This window comes from Pseudorca crassidens, chromosome 19 (genome assembly GCF_039906515.1).
Source record: "Pseudorca crassidens isolate mPseCra1 chromosome 19, mPseCra1.hap1, whole genome shotgun sequence".
NCBI classification, from domain to species: domain Eukaryota; kingdom Metazoa; phylum Chordata; class Mammalia; order Artiodactyla; family Delphinidae; genus Pseudorca; species Pseudorca crassidens.
The window spans coordinates 46,010,342-46,030,416 of NC_090314.1; the positions used below are offsets into that span (position 1 = coordinate 46,010,342).

Genomic DNA, 20,075 nt, shown 5'->3' on the forward strand with positions numbered 1-20,075 from the left:
AGCAGATCGTGAACTTGTGTTGTGGGGGTGGGGTGGGGGGGTGGGGGAGTTGTGAGGTTGGAGTGGGGAGGTCAGGAAGCTAGAAAGAGTCATATGATTTTAAAAAAAGTAAACCTAGGGCTTCCCTGGTGGCGCAGTGGTTGAGAGTCCGTCTGTCGATGCAGGAGACACGAGGTTCATGCCCCGGTCCAGGAAGATCCCACATGCCACGGAGCGGCTGGGCCCGTGAGCCATGGCCGCTGAGCCGGCGCGTCTGGAGCCTGTGCTCCACAACGGGGGAAGCCACAACAGTGAGAGGCCCGTGTACTGCAAAAAAAAAAAAAGAAAAAATAAACCTGAAATTTTGGAATAATTTAATTTTTTTAAAATTTATCATCATTATTATTTTTTGGCTGTGTTGGGTCTTCATTGCTGCACGCGGGCTTTCTCTAGTTGTGGTGAGCTGGGGTTATGCTTCGTTGCGGTGCGTGGGCTTCTCATTGCAGCAGCTTCTCTTGTTGTGGAGCACGGGCTCTAGGCGTGTGGACTTCAGTAGTTATGGCACGTGGGCTCAGCAGTTATGGCGCACAGGCTTACTTGCTCTGCAGCATGTGGAATCTTCCTGGACCAGGGATCAAACCCGTGTCCCCTGCATTGGCAGGCAGATTCTTAACCCCTGGGCCACCAGGGAAGTCTCTTGGAATAATTGTAGATTAATAGAAAAGTTGCAACGATAGTACAGAGTCCCGTACACCCTTTAGCCCAGTTTCCCCTCATGTTAACATCTTATTTAACCAAGGTACTTTAATTAAAACTGAGAGATTCACATGGGTACCTTACTAGTAATTAAACTCCCGTCTTTATTTGTATTTCACCGGTTTTTCCATCAATGTCCTTTTTCTGTTCCAGGCTCTAATCCTGGATCTCACGTTGTATTTAGCCCACATGATTTGGAAGATGATGTTTTATTTAAAAATTCATGCGTGTCGCTCTCTTCTTCATAATCCATCTGGGTTGATTTTACGTGAGAATAAAGCTTCTCCCAGCCAAATTTTCCGGTAAACAATTGTCACTGTGTTGTTTCTCGTGGCTTCCCTGGCGATTCTGCACACTGTCGTGGGTCTTTGGGGAGTGAAGCATGATCCCAAGAGGACAGTCTCACGGCGTCTTCTGGATACACAATATTAAAATCTGCTGACTGCAGTTCTGATATGAACAAGAAACAGGGATCATTGGGCTGATCTAGGGCTGGGGACAGCAGAGGGGTGGGTGAGAAAGGATGGATGTGAGGGTATTTGGGGGAGGTTTGGGGAGAAGAGGGATCTTGGGGTGGTAGCCCGGCGTTTCCTGAGAGGCAGGGACATGATGTTTGATCTGTGAGTAGATGTGTCCTGGGTTCCCCTGGCTCATTGGTCCTCCGCCTGTGTCTCTCTCTCTTTTCTATCTTTTCACATGGGTATCTATTTGCAGCATCACAGTTTGTCTTGGTTTTACTTGCATTCCTGGTCAGCTGGAATAATTAGAGTTAAGAGGCGAACATTACTCTCGCTTTGAGGAAGACAGGATCTTCCTGTTTGGAGGCCCGAAGGACTGGGTAGGGGGGAGCAGAATGCAGGCGGGGTGATGGGTCAGTTAAGGCCCCTGCTCTTCGCCCCCCCCGCCCCCCCCCCCCAGACCCACTCTCCTTCTGCTGCAGGTCTCTGTCCAGTGTCTGCTGATGTCATTTCCATGCTTCTGGTTTCTAAGTCTCACTGCTTCAAGTGATAGACAGGCTGGTGGGGCTGTGGGAGGATGTGGGAGGGAAGGCATTTGAAGTTTGGTTTTGGAACTCTGGCTCCTTTTGAAAGAATAACCAGTGACTTCCGGGAGAGCCCTCAGCAGGCTGGCTGTTCCGGTCAGGGCCTGGGTGGAGGTGGGAGGAGGGGTAGTGGATGGAAAACCCCTCCCTGGCTGGGTGGGCCTGAGGCCAGAGGGCCAGTCCACACCCTCAGGCTTCCACCCCATGGCTCCCAAGATCTCGTACTTTTTGGAAGGAGGAGAGCCCTGGGTACAGGGCTCCCCGGGGCCTGCAGACACCAGTGCATTAAGGGGTCAACTCTTCTCATCTCTGTGTGGAGGGAGCCAGGATGCGTGTTGGGGAACAGGGAGAATTTCCCACCATCTCCATCATTGTCTGCCATGAATCCACTTCCTGGTCCGTATGTGATCATCTCAAAGGTCTGTAGTAGGTGCTCAGTGCCTTAAGAACCCTTGAATGGTTGAAACCTCATCATTTCCCACCTCCAGTTGTCCCCCCATTTCAGACCATGTCAGCCGGTTTAGAAAGGAACACAGGTTTACTGTGCTAGGTGTGTTTCGGGGTGCTTGCCTGCCCATCTCACTGCAGACTCTGTAGGAAGTGCTGGCTTTGTAAGTGGAAGGGGCGTTCATTCACGTGAACGCTTGCTGGAGGCAAACATCCTGTTCGAGTCATTAGCTTCCCAGAACTTCTCAAGGCACCATCCACCTCCTCACGTCTCATGAACTCCTCAGGCCTCTTCCCACCAGCCCATGGAAACAGACGTGATAGTCCGTGGATTTGGTGGAGATGCAGATTTTGAAGTTGCTCTTACTAGAGACGCCAATGACCTCCTCGTCTTCAGGCTACGGTTTGGTTCTCGTCTTCATGTCCTCACCACTCTGCTGCACAGAACCGTTTCTCTTCCTTTTGTCTATCAGCTCTCCTGGTCCCCTGGATATCACTCTTTCCAGCTCCCGGATCTCCTCGCTGGTCCCTGGTCTCCCTCATCTCTTTCCACTCGTCCTCTGCCAGCCTCTCATCTTCAGCTCTCTTTTTCCCTAGACCCTCCCTCTGGCTCAGCTCACCTGAGATCTCCACACAGCATATCTCCAGCCTAAACTTCCCCTTGAGCCCATCACATCTCATTTGGTTATTTCATCTGCATATCTTCCATCTACTCAGAGTCAACAAGTCCTAAACGGAGCACATCCTCTGTTCCCCGATTTGCCCCTCCTCCCATATTCCCCTGTTTTGTTTGCTGTACATAATCACCTAAAACAGAAACCTGGAAATCAACAGAGACTCCTCCCTCTCCCTCATCCTTCATGTCTCCTTAGTCACCAAGTGGTGTGGCTTCTCATCAGAAATCTCTTTAACTCCGTCCCTGCTCTCCCTCCCCGCCATCGCTGTCTTGGTTCACGCCTTTATCATTTCTCCCTTGGATTATTGCACAACATCCCAACTGACTTTTCTACCTCCAGATACTTCCAACTTCAGTCCCTCCTCTCCTTAGCTGCCAGCATTCTCTTTCTAAAAACAGATCCAAAATGCCATTTTCTGCCTAAAAGCTTCCAATGGTTTCCCACTGCCAAGAGAATAAGATCCAGATTTTTATCTTAGCACACAGGGCCTTTCGTGGTCTACGTCGAGTTTATCTTACCATCTACCTCTCCCATCACTGACCCTCCTGCACGCTTTGCCCCGCCATTCATGCCTCTCCCCATCTCCAATCATGCTGCCTTTTTTCACACTCTGCCTTTGCACGTACAGATTTGCTAGGGACGGAATGCTTGTGTCCCCCCCAAATTCATATTGAAATCTGAATCCCCAATCTGATGGTGTTTAGAGTTGGGGCCATTGGGAGGTGATTAGGTCATGAGGACAGAGCCCTTATGATCAGATTAGTGCCCTTATAAAATGAGACCCCATAGAGCTCCCTCGCCCCTCCTGCCATGGAAGGACATGGTGATAAGAGACATTCATGAACCAGGAAGTGGGCCCTCGGCAGACACCAAATCTGCCAGCACCCTAATGTTGGACTTCCCAGCCTCCAGAACCATGAGAAACACATTTCTGTTTATAAACCCACCCACCTGCTCTATTTTCATTATAGCAGAGGCTGAACAAACTAAGACAAGGTCCTTGTCTGAAAAGTCTTAGTCCGTCTGGCACGATTCTACTTGGATAGAATTCAAGGCCCTGCTCTGCAAAACCTCCCCTAACCGTCAGCTAAATATCAATAGTTGTCCCCTCGAAATTCCCACATTCTTCTGTCTCTAAAGAGCACATCTCACTTCATTTTGCATTTATTTTTCTATGTCTGTCTGAGTCTACCGGATCTTGAGGCCAAGGATCGATGCAAACTGGTGTATATAGAATGGATAAACAACAAGGTCCTACTGGAAAGCACAGGGAACTATATTCAATATCCTGTGATAAACCATAATGGAAAAGAATATGATAAAGAATATATACATATATATATATGTGTGTGTGTGTATAACTGGGTCACTTTGCTGCACAGCAGTAATTAACACAACACTGTAATTCAACTATACTTCAATAAAAAATAGATTTTTTTCCATAGAAAGCAGAAAAAGAATTCATTCCAAAAGAGGGCAGAAATAAGACATTCATCCTGAAAATATACTTTGGTATAATTCTGGTGGGACAGATTTTCCCTCTGAGCATGTTCTCTTACTGACGGCCCCACTGGAGTCTTATTGTCATGTAACAGTTTTTAAACACTTCTCTGATTCTCGTGTTGTGAGCAGGCAGGAACCATCTTCACATCCACACTTTCCAAGGAGAGAGTAACGTTATTTCTCAGAAGAACAGCACTTTCTAGCTTGGAAGAGTACATAAACATTTTATAGAGGCAGCACAGTTTAGATTCAATAGATACATCATTCATCACAGCGTGAAAAATGTGATAGGAAAAAATACTGCCTTGTAGAATAAGATATTCAAATGTGGTGGGAACGTTTAAGGCAGCTGATGGCCAAAGTGGGCGAGTCAAGGAAGGTGGTCTGCGTATGGAGGTGATTTTGCATCCAGAGGAGTTCTCTTCGTGACCTCAGCGACTGAGCACTGGCGAGCAGGGCTTCTTCCTCAAGGCCAATGATGCTTGAGGTACCAGATGGTTTCATTTTTCAACTGTGGTCCAAAGAGATGGTTGAGTTGGGCCAGAATTGCAATCAGCCAAAAGAGATAGCAGCAAACGGAACAGGTCACCAACATGGTGATGCTAACTCCCCGGCTGAGACCCTTTGGGATGAACCAGGGCATCAGGAAGCCGGTGAAGCCCCAGAACATGCTCATCACGATGAGAGGCACGGTGAGGCCAGTATATGGCACGATTTCTGTGGGAGGTGCCAGCCTCTGCCCTGCTGCCTCACTTTGGTCCCACCCCAAAAAATAGATTAAAAAAAAAAAAAAGCTTGCTAAACTCTTCCCAGGTATACGGTAGCATCAGATTTTCCAAGAGACAGGGAACCAGGATCTGTGGAGTCCCTTGGTTCTGAGTTGCTGACCAGCATGGAGCTCTCAGCACATGTGGTATGAGAGTGATCTCAAGCCAGATTCACATGGGTATGTTGATCTCTGCAGGCCTGACCTCTTCTCCCTGGGGTTTGTAGTCCAGAAAGGGACCCTCTGTGACAGGCCCAGGTCTAGGATGAGGGGAGTAGGCACTTGCTATAGGCCCAAAAAACCCAGTAATCAAGAGAAATAAAATTTAACACAATATTCAAAAAAAAATCAGTAAACTACAGCCCATGGGCTGGCTGCCTGCTTTTTATTTTATTTTATTTATTAAGTTTTTAAACATGTTGTTCTTTTTTTTCACTTATGATTTTGGTAAAGACTTAAATTATTTATCTATTATTTTTGGCTGCTCTGGGTCTTAGTTGTGACTTGCGGGATCTAGTTTTCCAACCAGGGATCGAACCCTGGCCCGCTGCACTGGGAGAGTGGAGTCTTACCCACTGGACCACCAGGGAAGTCCTTAAGTCCTTGCCTGCTTTTTTTTTTTTTTTTTAAACATCTTTATTGGAGTATAATTGCTTTACGGTGGTGTATTAGTTTCTGCTTTATAGCAAAGTGAATCAGCTATACATATACATATATTCCCATATCCCCTCCCTCTTGCGTCTCCCTCCCATCCTCCTTGTCCCACCCCTCTAGGGGGTCACAAAGCACCGAGCTGATCTCCCTGTGTGATGCAGCTGCTTCCCACTAGCTATCTATTTTACATTTGGTAGTGTATATATGTCCATGCCACTCTCTCACTTCGTCCCAGCTTACCCTTCCCCCTCCCTGTGTCCTCAAGTCCATTCTCTACGTCTCCATCTTTATTCCTGTCCTGCCCCTAGGTTCTTCAGAACCATTTTTTTTTTTTTTAGATTCCATATATATGTGTTAGCATACGGTATTTGTTTTTCTCTTTCTGACTTACTTCACTCTGTATGACAGACTCTAGGTCCATCCACCTCAATACAAATAACTCAATTTCGTGTCTTTTTATGGCTGAGTAATATTCCATTGTACATATGTGTCACATCTTCTTTATCCATTCATCTGTCGATGGACACTTAGGTTGCTTCCATGACCTGGCTATTATAAATAGAGCTGCAATGAACATTGTGGTACATGACTTTTTTTTTTTTTTTGTGGTACGCGGGCCTCTCACTGCTGTGGCCTCTCCCGTTGCGGAGCACAGGCTCCGGACGCGCAGGCTCAGCGGCCATGGCTCACGGGCCCAGCCGCTCTGCGGCACGTGGGATCTTCCCGGACCGTAGCATGAACCCGTGTCCCCTGCATTGGCAGGCGGACTCCCAACCACTGCACCACCAGGGAAGCCTTGTTTGTGGATTTTTTGATGATGCCTGCCTGCTTTTTAAAATAAAGTTTTATTGGAACCAGGGCTGGGCTAAGGAGGATGAGGTGGGGGACTGAGAACAAGTTTGGATCTTGTCTTTATTCGAAAAATTTGTATTTTGTTCATCATGAATTTTTGCATTAATTTTGATTAAAATACTGCATTCAAATATTATCTATCTTGATTTCTGAGGTTTGGGGCACCCCCCTTACCTTCTGTGCCCCAGGAAGTGCCTCACTGATCTTCCAGAGTTTCCCCCAGTGTCCTGAAGACGCTGGGTCCCAAGACGGGCAGCTGTAGGTCACTGTCGGGCCCCCAGGGCTCACTTCCCCTGGGTCCCTGGCTGACCACAGCCCCAGCCAGCCTGTATGAAGGAGCTGAGGGCCTGGACACCTTCTGTCCTTTGGGGATTGTGATGAGGTTTTTCTTTGGATTCCTTAGGAAGTTAGGTCTCCCCTGGCCCACTGACATTTGATTATTGAACAGCTCCTATCTGCCAGCCACTGGGGGTAACAGAACTGAGATTCTAAATGCCTTTTAAACCCTGCCCTCCAGCCCCTTTGCCCTGCCTGATCCGCCCCTGTCCTCTCTTCTGACTGGTCCCTCTCCTCTAACCTCACCACTTTGCACCCTAGCTTCCACAGCACCACCAGGGTCACCCGGACAAGGTGCACATCTGACCTCAGTGTTCCCCGGATAAACTCTCCAGTGCCCTGGGCATAAGTCCCAACACCCTAAACAAACCCTGCTCCTGGGCCAGCCCAGCCCTTGAATCCCATCTATGTTCCAGGCTCACCAGACTCCTGGGGATGTTGCTGTATGTGTCTTTCCTTCTTTCTTGCTCCTCTGTCTTTGCACATATGGTTCCTTCCCCTTGGATGTCTTGTCCCCTGAACCAGCCCAAGGGTCTTCTCCTATTGTGCTCTGTGATTCTCCTCTGTTTACCTCAGTTATCCCATTCATTCCTCTGCAATGTGGTTATTTATTTATAGGGCTGTGCCCACACCCCTCCCCCACCCACCCCCACCAACCTGTGAGCTCTTGGAGGTCAGGTCATGACCATTTTGTATCCCCTCCCCTCCTGCAGCGCCCCAGCCCCACACCCGCAGTACAAGGCCTGGCAGAAAATAGGCTCTGAGTGAATGAACTAATGCGTGAATGGAGAGGACATAGTCTTGTTTGCCCCTCTAGGATTTGCCACGCTCGCAGCAAGGTTTTGAGCAGAGCCCTCAGCCCTGGCTTCATTCTAGAGCTCACAGCATCAGATTTGGAAGTCAGGGGTTCCTGGTGCCCCAGCAGTAGGGAGGTCAAATGAGAAGACACTTCAGGAGAGCTGGGCCACTCCAGGGGAGGAAATGAAAACTAAATTGAATTAATTAGGGGTCGTATTGAACTCTGCTTCTTGAATGTGCTGAAGTCTGATTAAACAAACAACAAAAAAGATAAAATCGCTTAGTTACTTTTTTTTTTTTTTGGTAAGAGAAAAGAGAAGAAAACAAAATGTTGATTTAAGATGCGGCCCAGGGCTGGGGGCCCAGGGGAAACCTGGTGAAGGCTCCTGTTGTTTGGGGTCGGAGGTCGCGGGAGCAGCGCTGCCTGGGGATCCAGCTCAAGGTTCTGGAGTGATGGAAAAACCTGGCCTGACGCTTTTCCTCAGCGGACCCTTAACTCGCTAACAGGAACCAGCTGAGCGAACACAAACAGAGGTGCTGTGCCGGCACCGATCCCAGCTTCCTCTGAAATTTCCAGGCCTCTTTTTTCCTGTCGGATTCCAGACAGATGAAATTTTCCTGGCCCCAGCCCTGCTCCTGGCAGCATCTCCCCTCTGAATCACCATAAATCAGGGCTGGGGGCGAGTGATGGGATTTTCCTGATTGACAAGCCGCTACCCTGATAAAATGGGGGTTCCGTTTCCTAGGCTGAAAATAGCTCTGGGGGTGCTGTCCTGAGTCCTCCGCATCCCAAATCCCTGTAGGTATCTGCTTTGGATTTTAAATATTCATATCTGTCTGTGATTATGATTTCATCGAGAAGGGCTGTGGACGTGCAGATGTGAACTGCTGGGGGCCGCGGTGGTCGTAAGCGACACCATTGTTCGTGGGGTCACTTGTGGGGGGGGGTGTGCTGTACATTCCTCAGAGCCTCCATCATACACGGAGTCCCCAATTAATTTCAATACAAACACCGGATCTGGCCTCTCCTGCGCCTTTGCAGCCATAACACATGAGGTCATGCTGCTTTGGTTAACCGGAGGAGTTTTGGGGCGAGGTGGGGGGGGGGGGCTTCCAAGTCCCTGGGGGATCTGTCCTGCATGGCTCAGGCTGGGCTGTTTACTGCAGGGGGTCCACCTGTGCACCCGAACTCTCTTTCTCACCATCCTTTTCTCAGAAACTCTGAAATCTTTTATTCTTTCTTTTCCTAGTCCCTCCAGCTTCATCACAACCACGCCATTGATAACCCACTGTCCCTGCAGTTCTCTGAAAACACCCAGAGCCCCTCACCCTCTGTACTTTTGCTCAAACAGCTTCATCCACGCGGGGCATGTTTTTGCCCCTTCATATGGCTCCTTGTTCTTGAAGATTTCTTGGAAGAGTTTCTTCCTCCAGGAAGCCTTCCCCATCACTCCATTCAGAGTTAAGTACCACTCTCTCCTCCGTATTCCTATAGCTCACAGATTCTGAAACATGAGCCTGCATTAGAGTCACCTGGAGGGTTTGTTAAAATACAGATTGCTAGGCCCATCCCCAGTTTCTGAATCAACAGGTCTGGAGAAAGATCTGTGAATTTGTATTTCTAACAAGATCGCAGGAGATATTGATGCTGCTCTAGCCCCACGTGAGCACCTCCAGTGATAGAACTTACTCTGCTGTGTTCCTATGACCTGTTTGTAGTTTTCATCTACTGGGAGGGCTGGGACAGTCTTTTTCAGCTCTGTAGCCCAATACACAGTGAAGTTGCTCACTGGAGGTTTGTTGATTGAATTGTGGACACAGAACCGACTTGGTCACAGAGCTCAGTGGAGGGGAGGAACCTGCCCTTTAAGGACCTGGCTGCTGTTGCGCAGAGGGGGGCGCCCGGGCAAGAGGACTGGTTCGTGGGGGATCTCTGGAGCATGAGTGGGGGTCAGCCCCACTTTCTGCAGGTCTCCCAGAAAGCCTGAAATAGGAGGGTCACTGATTCAGCTGCTGGGCAGAGATGCCAGAGGAGGAATGGGAGTCAGGGTTTCAAGTTGCTTTTCTCCCTTTGAGACTCGGGAACACCCAGATGATGAAAGGACATGGGGACCCTGTCCCTTTTCTTGAGCACCATCTGAATGTCAGCTTCTGCCACCTCATGCTCCAGCCACAGGGCCAGGTGAGATCTCAGCCCCTGCCCCAAACTATGAGGACACATCCTATGCCTTAATCATCTTTGCAGCTGCCCCTTCCCCTTCCACACTTTGAACTGTGTTTCCTATGGTTTCTTCAATGTACCGTTTCTTCCACAGCTCACACCTTTGCTCATGCTGTCGCCCCTGCTCAACAATCCCCTCGTTCCTTCTTTGCTGGTCGAAATCCAACACATCCATTCTAGGCTGAGTCCAGATGTGCCACCTCCGCTCCGTGCAGGTCAGAGCCTCATTGGCTCCCCTGGGGTCCCACCCGGTAGCAACATCACGGTCTGTTATATTTGTTCGAATGGGTTTGGTTTCCGCCCCAGATGGGGTATTTGTTCCTCCTCCTCTGTTCTCCCGCCTCTAGCACCCTTCCTGGTTTACAGTGGGTTGCTCAGTCGGGGCCCTTTGAACGGGGTTGTACCTGCTCATCTCGGGGAACGTGTTGGTGAGAGGGATCAGCTTGGGGCATCACTGACTCTTTTTTTTTTTTTTGCGGTACGCGGGCCTCTCCCGTTGTGGAGCACAGGCTCCGGATGCGCAGGCTCAGCGGCCATGGCTCGTGGGCCCAGCCGCTCCGCGGCCTGTGGGATCTTCCCGGACCGGGGCATGAACCCGCGTCCCCTGCATCGGCAGGCGGACTCTCAACCACTGCGCCACCAGGGAAGCCCCATCACTGACTCTTTAAGTGCCAGGGCTTATTGGCTGAGCAAGGGGTCTTCTCCCCCCAGCTCCCCATTCCAGGGTGGTCCCTGTCTAGCCACACACTCAGCTGAATGGGACAACAGGTTGGTGTGGAGGGGGGTAGTGCCCAGAGATTCCCAAGTCCAGCTGCAGAGAGTTCAAAGCCCGGTTCTGCTTCTTCCCACCTGGGTCAACTTGAGCAAGTTATTTTTGTCATTGAGCCTCAGTTTCTTCTTCTGTAAAATGGAGAGTATAACCCTCCCTTGCCAGGCTGTGGTAAGGAATAAAGAGGATAATGTCTTGCAGGCTTCAGGCACAGGCCTTGGCATGGCTGCCTCTTCTTCTCCACCAGAGCTTCAGAACAGAGACCTTAAACTTTTTCTTTGTAAGTCCCTGCTCCCCTCCGTAATTTTCTAACAGTAACAGAGAAGAGCAGTCTCAGAGGGGAATCCATCAGGGCTGGGAACAAGCTGTTTCACCCCTGCCGATTTCAGCTGGAAAACCAGGCCCTTAGACAGGAGGGAGGAAAAATTATTAAAGGATTAAATCCAGAATAATCCTATAAGCCACAGGAGGCTCAGAAGGCAATAAGCCACAGACTTAAAGTCTGATCTGTGAAGTTATGGGGGCAGAATCAGCATCGGAAGGTTGGGAGTGGGTTTGAGGTATACAGTGCTGTTAGATCTTTTCTAAAAGGTGGCTTCATTTTCACCGCTCGGACAGTGTTTTTTGTTTGTGTTTTGTTTTTCCCTCCTCTTGTCATGGTTTTTAATAACAATGAGCGAGCTGCAGGAGTGGGGGAACTTTAGCTAAAATTCCATAAAAATAAAACTTTAATTAAAGTACACAAGTCATGAAATTCCATCCTTGTAAAGTGAGATGTCTTGGGACTCTGCCCCAAGCAGATCTTGCTCCCTGAGGCCCCGGGTTCACACGGGCTCCTCCTCGGGGGGCCGTGATAGCTGACACTCAGCCTGGACCCTCGTGTTGCCAGCTGAGTGAGGAGGCGTCTCTGGGCCCTCCTCCACAGCTCTCTCCAGTGTCCTGCCCAGAAAGGCCGGGAGGGCCACCGGGCTGGAGTGGGGGCGTTTTATAGGACTGGAGGCAGGCCCCGTGTGTGGGCTTTGGAAGAGACAGAGCACCCTGAGCTTCGGGGGCAGAAAGTGCATTTTTCACATTTTCCCAGGCAGCAAGAAGAGCATAGGCGTCCCTGGTGGCGCAGTGGTTGAGAGTCCGCCTGCCGATGCAGAGGACACGAGTCCGTGCCCCGGTCCGGGAGGATCCCACATGCCGCGGAGCGGCTGGGCCCGTGAGCTATGGCCGCTGGGCCTGAGCCTCCGGAGCCTGTGCTCCGCAACGGGAGGGGCCACAGCGGTGAGAGGCCCGCGTACCACAAAAAAAAGAAAAAAAAAGAGCACAGACCTGACCACTGGAGACTGGGAGTCTTCTTTTCTAGTTTCGATGATGTTACAACGAGCTGGATCACTCAAGCAACTCTCTTTTTGGTGGGCCTGTTTCCCCATCTGTAAAATGAGTCGATTAGATCCAGGGATTTTGCAAAGTGCCCACTGAGGAGACTTAAAGATCTCACAGAACCTTCCTCAGGGCCTCTCTGGGGGCTTTGGTGCTCAAGGCTTCCTCTCCCCCTTACCACCTTCCCTGACTCCTTTTGTCTGTTTTACAGATTGGGTTTTCTGGTAAGATTTTGTTTGAAACAAAGGGTCCTGAGGCTGAAAATGTTTGAAAACTGCTCAGGACTCCTCTGGTTGGAACAGTGTGCGATCTGCCCTGTAGTGTCTGACTCTGCCTTCCTTCTGGCAGCGAGGTCCTCCGTCCTGCTCTAGTGTATGAGGACCCCTTGCCCTCCCCCCCATCACCTTCCTTTCTTCTACAGTAAGTCCCCTACATATGAACCTCCAAACTGTGAACTTTCAAAGATGCAAACGTGAGTTCACATGTCCAATCACGTAAATTAGTTTACGCGTCTGGCGTACGTTGTCACGTGCATGCATCCTCTGCAGTGGTTGTGCTTTTGTGTACTTTACTTACAGTATCGTATAGAGCAGCAGTCCCCAACCTTTCCCGCACCAGGGAACGGTTTCATGGAAGACAGTTTTTGCACAGACCTGGGGCGGGGGGTGGGGGATGGTTCAGGCGGTAACGCGAGCGATGGGGAGCGGCAGATGAAGCTTCGCTCGCTCACCTCCTGCTGTGCAGCCCGGTTCCTAATAGGCCGCGGACCAGTACCGGTCTGTGGCCCGGGGGTTGGGGACCCCTGATATAGAGTACAGTAGTACAGTATCTTTATTTCAAGCCCAGGATGTCCAGAAGCAAGCGTAAAATCAGCGGTGATGTAGCTGGTACTGCTAAGAAGCACCAGCTGTTGTACTGTACTACTGTACTTTTCAAGGTACTGTATTAAAAATGTTTTCTTTATGTTTCGTGTTTGTTTGTTTTTTATGTATTATTTGTGTGAAAAGTATTATCAACCTATTACGATACGGTACTATACAGTGATTGTGTTAGTTGGGTACCTAGGCTAACTTTGTTGGACTTATGAACAAAGTGGAATTACGAACGCGCTCTCGGAACGGAACTCGTTTGTGTGTAGGGGACTTCCTGTATTTTGTGTTCTGAGTCACGGAACTCTTTGAATTGGATGAAGATGACCAATCTTCTCTCCAGAAAAATTCACATAGAAAAAAATACACACACGATGAAAATATAACTGTTTTAGCCTTCAGATCCTTTTGGGAAAGAAAATGTTTTCCTTTGCAAAAATGACTTGATGGGACCTCAGGCCCCAGAGCAGGGCATGAAAGGCCCGAGCTTAACAAAGTGATGACTAACCGCGCTGTAAAAGAAAATAGTTCTGTTTGCAGAGTCTCGCCGCCCTGCAGGTACTGCCTTCCTTTTGCTCTGGGTTGAGCCAGACTGGAAATCAGCCCCTCTCCACGACTTCTATACCAAAAAATGTGTTGCAGACTTGGCCAAACTTTGAGGACCAGCAAGGTAAAGTAGACGGAAACCCTTGCTGTGTTCAGACTTCTGGTAGCAAGTGATTAAACCGCAATTCAAATTTCTTAAGAAAAAACCCAGGAAAAATGAAATGTGTCGACCCACCTAGCTGGGAAGTTCATGATCGAGCCATGGTCCCACTGAGATGTACAACTCAAGGGGGCGCTGTTCACATTGTGGTAGCTCAAGAGAATCCAGGGACTCAAAGGACACTCCCTTCTTGTCCCCCTGTCTCTCTTGGCTTCGCATCTTTTGGTCTTCATTCTCTTTCCTGCAGAGAGGCCTATTCCACACAGTTGGGAAGATGTGGCCCCAGCAGCCCCAGGCCTACCTTGAAGCAGCTCAGTCATCCCCAGTCTCTGGGGGACGGGGTACCTTAGTCGGATTGGACCAGGCCCGGGTCAGGTGCTTAGCCCGGTGGCGGGTGAGCCTGGATACTGTATATGGCAACACTTTCAGAATCATGGAACTGGGGAAAAGAGTCCTCTGTTTTCACCCGATGGTGAAAGAGACACGGGGCAGATAAAAAACAAAGACACAACACACGCACAAATAGTATGGAAACAAAACGAATGTCTGCTCTCTACCTGACCGGCCCTTGAGTCTTTAGGCCAGTCTGCAATATACTTGTGTGTGAGTGATTCTGTGTGTGCACTGAAGGCACAGAGAGGGGCTGATTTCCATGTCCAGGTCAATCCAGAGTGGAAAAAGGGCAGTACCTGCAAGGTGGTGAGACGCTCCACAGACAACTAATTTGGAAGACCATAGAGCCAGTGATAAACAGGAACTTCATTATCGAGATGCCAGAATCCTTGGAGGGGCTGGGAGGGGTGCACGTGGGATGGAGTAGGCACTGATTTTATTAGAGCTCAAAGGATCGGGTGTCTTAGCTGACATCCGGATCACACACACGCAAAATATTGCATACAATTCTGAGGACTCAGGATCCCCTGAGTGGAGAGCCCCCATCTCGGACCCTGACTCCTCTTTCAGAGTTTCCTTCCTTCCTCCACACTGAGTCATGCGTTTCCTCTCGTGCAGAAGATTCCAAGGCTGAGGCCTCAATCCCAACACTCAGCCCCACCTAACTCCGCTCCGACGTGACACCTACGCTCCCATGGGAATTTTCTGGACTGTTCTCAAAGGACTACTAGGCAAGCCTGTCTTCTGCATTTGTACTATTTTCCTCCCCCCTCAGGATGAGGTACAATCCCAAGAGACAAAAAGTCCTGCTCCCCTCTCCTCTCCCATCTCCACTGCTGAGAACTGATCTTCCTTGATGATGCCATCTCTGGCACACGGGCCTCAGCTAGAATGAGCAGCTCTGGGTCACCCGCTGCAGGCAGCTCATAGCAGGGGAGCTGCCACGACTTGGTCCTGGGCCTCAGCTGCTGCAGGATTTACTGCTACCCGCTTTTGTTGGATCTGACAGATGCAGAAAGGGCTGGAGAAAGGATTTTGAATTTGTCCCAGGGAAATAATTCAAAAGAAGAAAAACGCTCAGGCAGGAAGGTGTCCGTTGGTATGGCAGTGACCTCAACCAGCAACATCCTAAAAGTCCAGCGATGGGAAGAGCTAACATTTGCCCTGTGGATCACGTGACTCCAAATGCACCTCACGATTACCTCATGCTCGAGGTACACGCTTGGTTTTACCACTTGCCTTACACAGGTTAGCTAAGAACGCCTTCTATTTAGTTATTTATTTAAAAATTTACTTTTTATTTTATATTGGGGTATAGTTGATTTATAATGTTTTGTTAGCTTCAGGTGTACAGCAAAGTGATTCAGTTATACATACACATGTATCCAGTCTTTCTCAGATTCTTTTCCCATATAGGTTATTACAGAAGATTGAGTAGGGTTCCCTGTGCTATGGTCCTTGTTGATGATCTATTTTATAGATAGTAGTGTGTATATGTTAATCCCAAACTCTTAATTTATCCCTTCCCCCCACCTTTCCCCTAAGCTTGTTTTTGAAGTCCAATTCTCTTTCTGTTTTGTAAATAAGCTCATTTGTATCATCGTTTTAGATTCCACATCATATGACATTTGTCTTTCTCTGTCTGACTGACTTAACCTAAATGTCCATTGACAGAGGAATGGATAAAGAAGATGTGGTACATATATGCGATGGAATATGACTCAGCCATAAAAAAAGAATGAAATAATGCCATTTGCAGGAACATGATGGACCTAGAGATTCTCACAGTAAGTGAAGTAAGTCAGGAAGTAAGAATGCCTTCTGTTGATTGCTGGTTCGCTTTGTGCTGGAAACTGTGCCAGACAAGCTATGTATGGGCTCCCAAATCTTCACCAAGCCCTGTGAGATGGATGTTCTTTTAGGTTTGTTTTTCGTTTTTGCGGTACGCGGGCCTCTCACTGTTGTGGCCTCTCCCGTTGCGGAGCACAGGCTCCGGACGCGCAGGCTCAGCGGCCATGGCTCACGGGCCCAGCCGCTCTGCGGCATGTGGGATCTTCCCAGACCGGGGCACGAACCCGTGTCCCCTGCATCGGCAGGCGGACTCTCAACCACTGCGCCACCAGGGAAGCCCTGGATGTTCTTTTAAAGATGAGGAAACAGGCTCAGAGTGGGTCAGTTATTTCCCCAGAGTCACAGATGTGCTTTTAGGTTGCGTCTGATTATTAGCACTTGTCTCCTGAATGTCATCCCCAGGGGAATGGATGAACTTGACAGCAGGGCATGTGACTCTCCTCTGGCACCGTAGCACTTAGTAAGTATCCAATAAATATTGGCTGTTGTGAAAGAACAGTAACCATCTGTGATTCACAGCTGTTTCTGTAGCACATCCTGGAGTCTTGTACTCGCTCCGGACCAGGCCTCAAGTTTCTGGATGGTTAGGAGGGCTGTGGGCAGGGGGTGGAAGCAAAAGGCAGCAAAGCAGAGCTATCTGGCTCTCCCATTCTGAGCCCTGTGCTGAGCTTCCGCCTTACCCAGCAGCTTGTATAGATTCCAACCATAGCACTTACCATTATGAAATACCTGTTGTTGTTTTTCCATACCGTTAAATAACTCAATTCTCGGAGGACATTGACCAGATGTCCTACAAATTTGACTTAATTCTGAAGCTATCTGCCTGGAGATAGCATCAGATCCCATAGATAAGGGCTTAGTCCTACACGGCTGCCTACCTCTCCAACTCCAGATGCCAATCATAAGTCCTGGTTGTCACTGGTACATGGCTGACTTGCCATAGATTGGAGGTTCCAACCACCCCCTCCGTGGGTTTAATTAATTTGCTAGAGTGGCTCACAGAACTCAGAGAAACATTTCTCTTACGAAATGACTGCTTTGTTATAAGAGGATATAACTCAGGAACAGTTAGATGGAAGAGATGCATAGGGCAAGGTCTGGGGAAAGGGCACGGAGCTTCCATGCTCTCTGAGTGTGCCCCGCTCTCCCTGCATCTCCATGCATTCACCAACCCAGAAACTCTGCAAACCCTGACCTTTGGGGATTTTATGGTGGCTTCATTACATAAGCACGATCGGTTAAATCATTGGCCATTGGCGATTGAACTCAATCTCCAGCCCCTCTCCCCGTTCCAGAGGTCAGGGGAAGTGGGATGAAGGTTCCAGCCCTCCAATCACAAGGCTGCTTCCGCTGGGGACCAGCCCTCATCCTTAGGTGACCCAGGGGCTTTTCAAAAATCACTTCATTAATGTAACAAAAGATACATTGGTCACTCTCCTCACTTAGGAAATTCCAAGGGTTTTAAGAGCTCCTGGCAGAGAAGGGGATAAAGACCAAATAGATATTTCTTATTATAAATCACAATATCATACCATGTGAGAGTGTCATCATTTATTTATACATCTGTCCCTCTCCTTAGCCGGGAAGTGCCTTAAGGTTTCTGTAGCCGCAGCCCCTGGACCAGTGCCTGGCACAGGACAGGCATCCTATAAATGACTGTTGACTAAGCAAGTTAATGAACTGGAGAAGTGTGGGTAGGAGGAAAGATGGGGACAGGACCAGGGATTAGAGGCGCCATAGCCTCTGTGCCGGTCAGTTTTGCTGCAATAATGCTCCATGATGAGGCTTCCCCAAACACTGGCTTACAACACCAATGTTCATCTGTTTCCGTACTCGTGAGTCCTGGGGTGGGCTGTCTCGGCTGGGCTCAGCACTCCTGGCTCCAGGCTTACGCTCAGGTGCGCTCCATGTGTTTCTTCATCTTCCTGGGTAGCTGCTGTTTGGGACACATCCTTCTTGTGGTGAACGGCAGGAGCAGAAACTTACGGTGCCCCTCCAGGCTCTGGCTTGGAACTGGCATGTTGCCATTTCTGCTCACATCCCATTGGCTAAAACTAGTCAAATGGCCAAGCCCAACATTATTAAGGTGGAGAAATATATTCTGCCTATTCTCCCGCCCCAAGGTCACAAGGTAGGTGAGAACGAAGAGCTGAAGGACAATCTACCGCAGCCTCCCTTAAGAAAAAGCCCTGAACCTCCTTTATTCCTTGGGGAGAATCTCTAGAAGAGCCCCACAGGCTGGTCCCAGAGTTCTGCCTGTGGCCCTGATATGACTTTCCTCTTGGGGTTTATGGCAGAAAGTGATGACTGTCCCCATTATTCACTGCCCCCTTCTTGTTTTTTTTTTTTTGCGATACGCGGGCCTCTCACTGTTGTGGCCTCTCCTGTTGCGGAGCACAGGCTCCGGACGCGCAGGCTCAGCGGCCATGGCTCAGGGGCCCAGCCGCTCCGCGTCATGTGGGATCCTCCCGATCCGGGGCACGAACCTGTGTCCCCTGTATCGGCAGGCGGACTCTCAACCACTGCGCCACCAGGGAAGCCCAGCCCTTCTTTTTTAGTAATAGAACACCCCAGGTTTTAGTTTGGGCACGTGGTGCCCACAGGAGGCCACACTTCTCAGCCGCCTTTGCAGCTAGACATGGTCATGTGACTAAGCTGTGGCCAATGGGATGAAGCAGACAAGCTACAGGCATCTTCTGATGTCAGCTGTATGAGAACGATGCTTGCCTTCTCCTTCTCTCTCCCCCTTGCCTTGAGCTGGAACGTGGGCTCACCTGAACAACAACACTCTAGGGAATGACAGGGCACCACAGTAGAAGGAATCTGGGCGTCCAGACAAGCTCTTGGAGTTGGCCCAGTTTGCCTGCCACAGCATGGGAGAAGAATGAAATGCCGTATTTCTGTTTGCTCCAGAATCTCAGTTTGTACATTAGTCCGCACGAGGTCACTTGCTTGCCATCTCATCGCCCCCCCCCCCCCACTCGGCGTCTAAAGGCCACTGGTCCACTCCTTGTTCTTCATTCACCAAAATGTGAACTCAGGGTCTTCCCTGGTGGCGCAGTGGTTGAGAATCCGCCTGCTGATGCAGGGACGCAGGTTCGAGCCCCGGTCTGGGAGGATTCTGCGTGCCGCGGGGCGGCTGGGCCCGTGGGCCATGGCCGCTGAGCCTGCGCGTCCGGAGCCTGTGCTCTGCAATGGGAGAGGCCGCAGCAGTGAGGGGCCCGCATACTGCAAAAAAAAAAAAAAAGTGAACTCAAATCCCTTTTCTTAATTTTCCTTAGCAAAAGTGAGACAGGATAGATTTCTTTAAAAAAAGGGATTTCATGAAATAAAGAGAAATCAAAGGAGAAACAAAATCCAGGAAGCTAACCATAAACCAATCCAGTTTCTATCCTAAGAGATACCTTACCCAACTGCAGCCATGACCAGGGCAGGCTGACGGTGGTTTTTGCCCATGGGGCTGGAAATTTAGTGGATGTGAAATTTAAAACTATAATTACAGAAGGTGATAAAATTTTAAATGTTGTGAAATATACATACCGTTAGCACATGTGCTCCTTCAGTGACACTGAAACAAAGGGATTTGGCTTCTCTATAGGAAGCTTCTAGAGGCCCATTGTTAATAACGCCCGCTTCGTGATTCACAGATGGAAAATCAAAGCTGGCTTGAGGATGTGTTTTAGGCCTTGCCTGAGGCAGCTAAAATGCCAGTTAGAGCTCTGTGTCCTACCAGAGGTGACTCACTCCATGGGCCCTGCACCTTTTCACCCTTGCCTTTCAGAATTTCCACCTGGTACAACTTTGTGGCCACTTTATGGAGTCTCTTGTTTCTGAACATTCAGTCTGCTTCTATCCAACCAGCATCATCTTCTTTCCTGCCTCCTTTGGCCTGGGCTCCTGGCCACATCATTTCTTTCGTGGCCAAGACCAGGAAAGCTCCCTTTAGCTCCTTGGAATCCCTGTTCATTTTTTTTTTTTTTTTTTTTTTTTTACCATTTTTTAAAAATTGAAGGATAGTTAATTTACAATGTGTTAGTTTCAGGTGTACGGCAAAGTGATTCAGTTATACATATACATATATCCTTTCT

At 49.2% G+C, this 20,075-nt stretch overlaps 1 pseudogene; it reads right to left on the reverse strand.

Annotated features, from left to right (window-relative positions):
• Positions 1 to 4,618: 4,618 nt before the first annotated feature.
• LOC137211670 (V-type proton ATPase subunit e 1 pseudogene) lies at positions 4,619 to 5,167 on the reverse strand (annotated as a pseudogene).
• Positions 5,168 to 20,075: the final 14,908 nt, after the last annotated feature.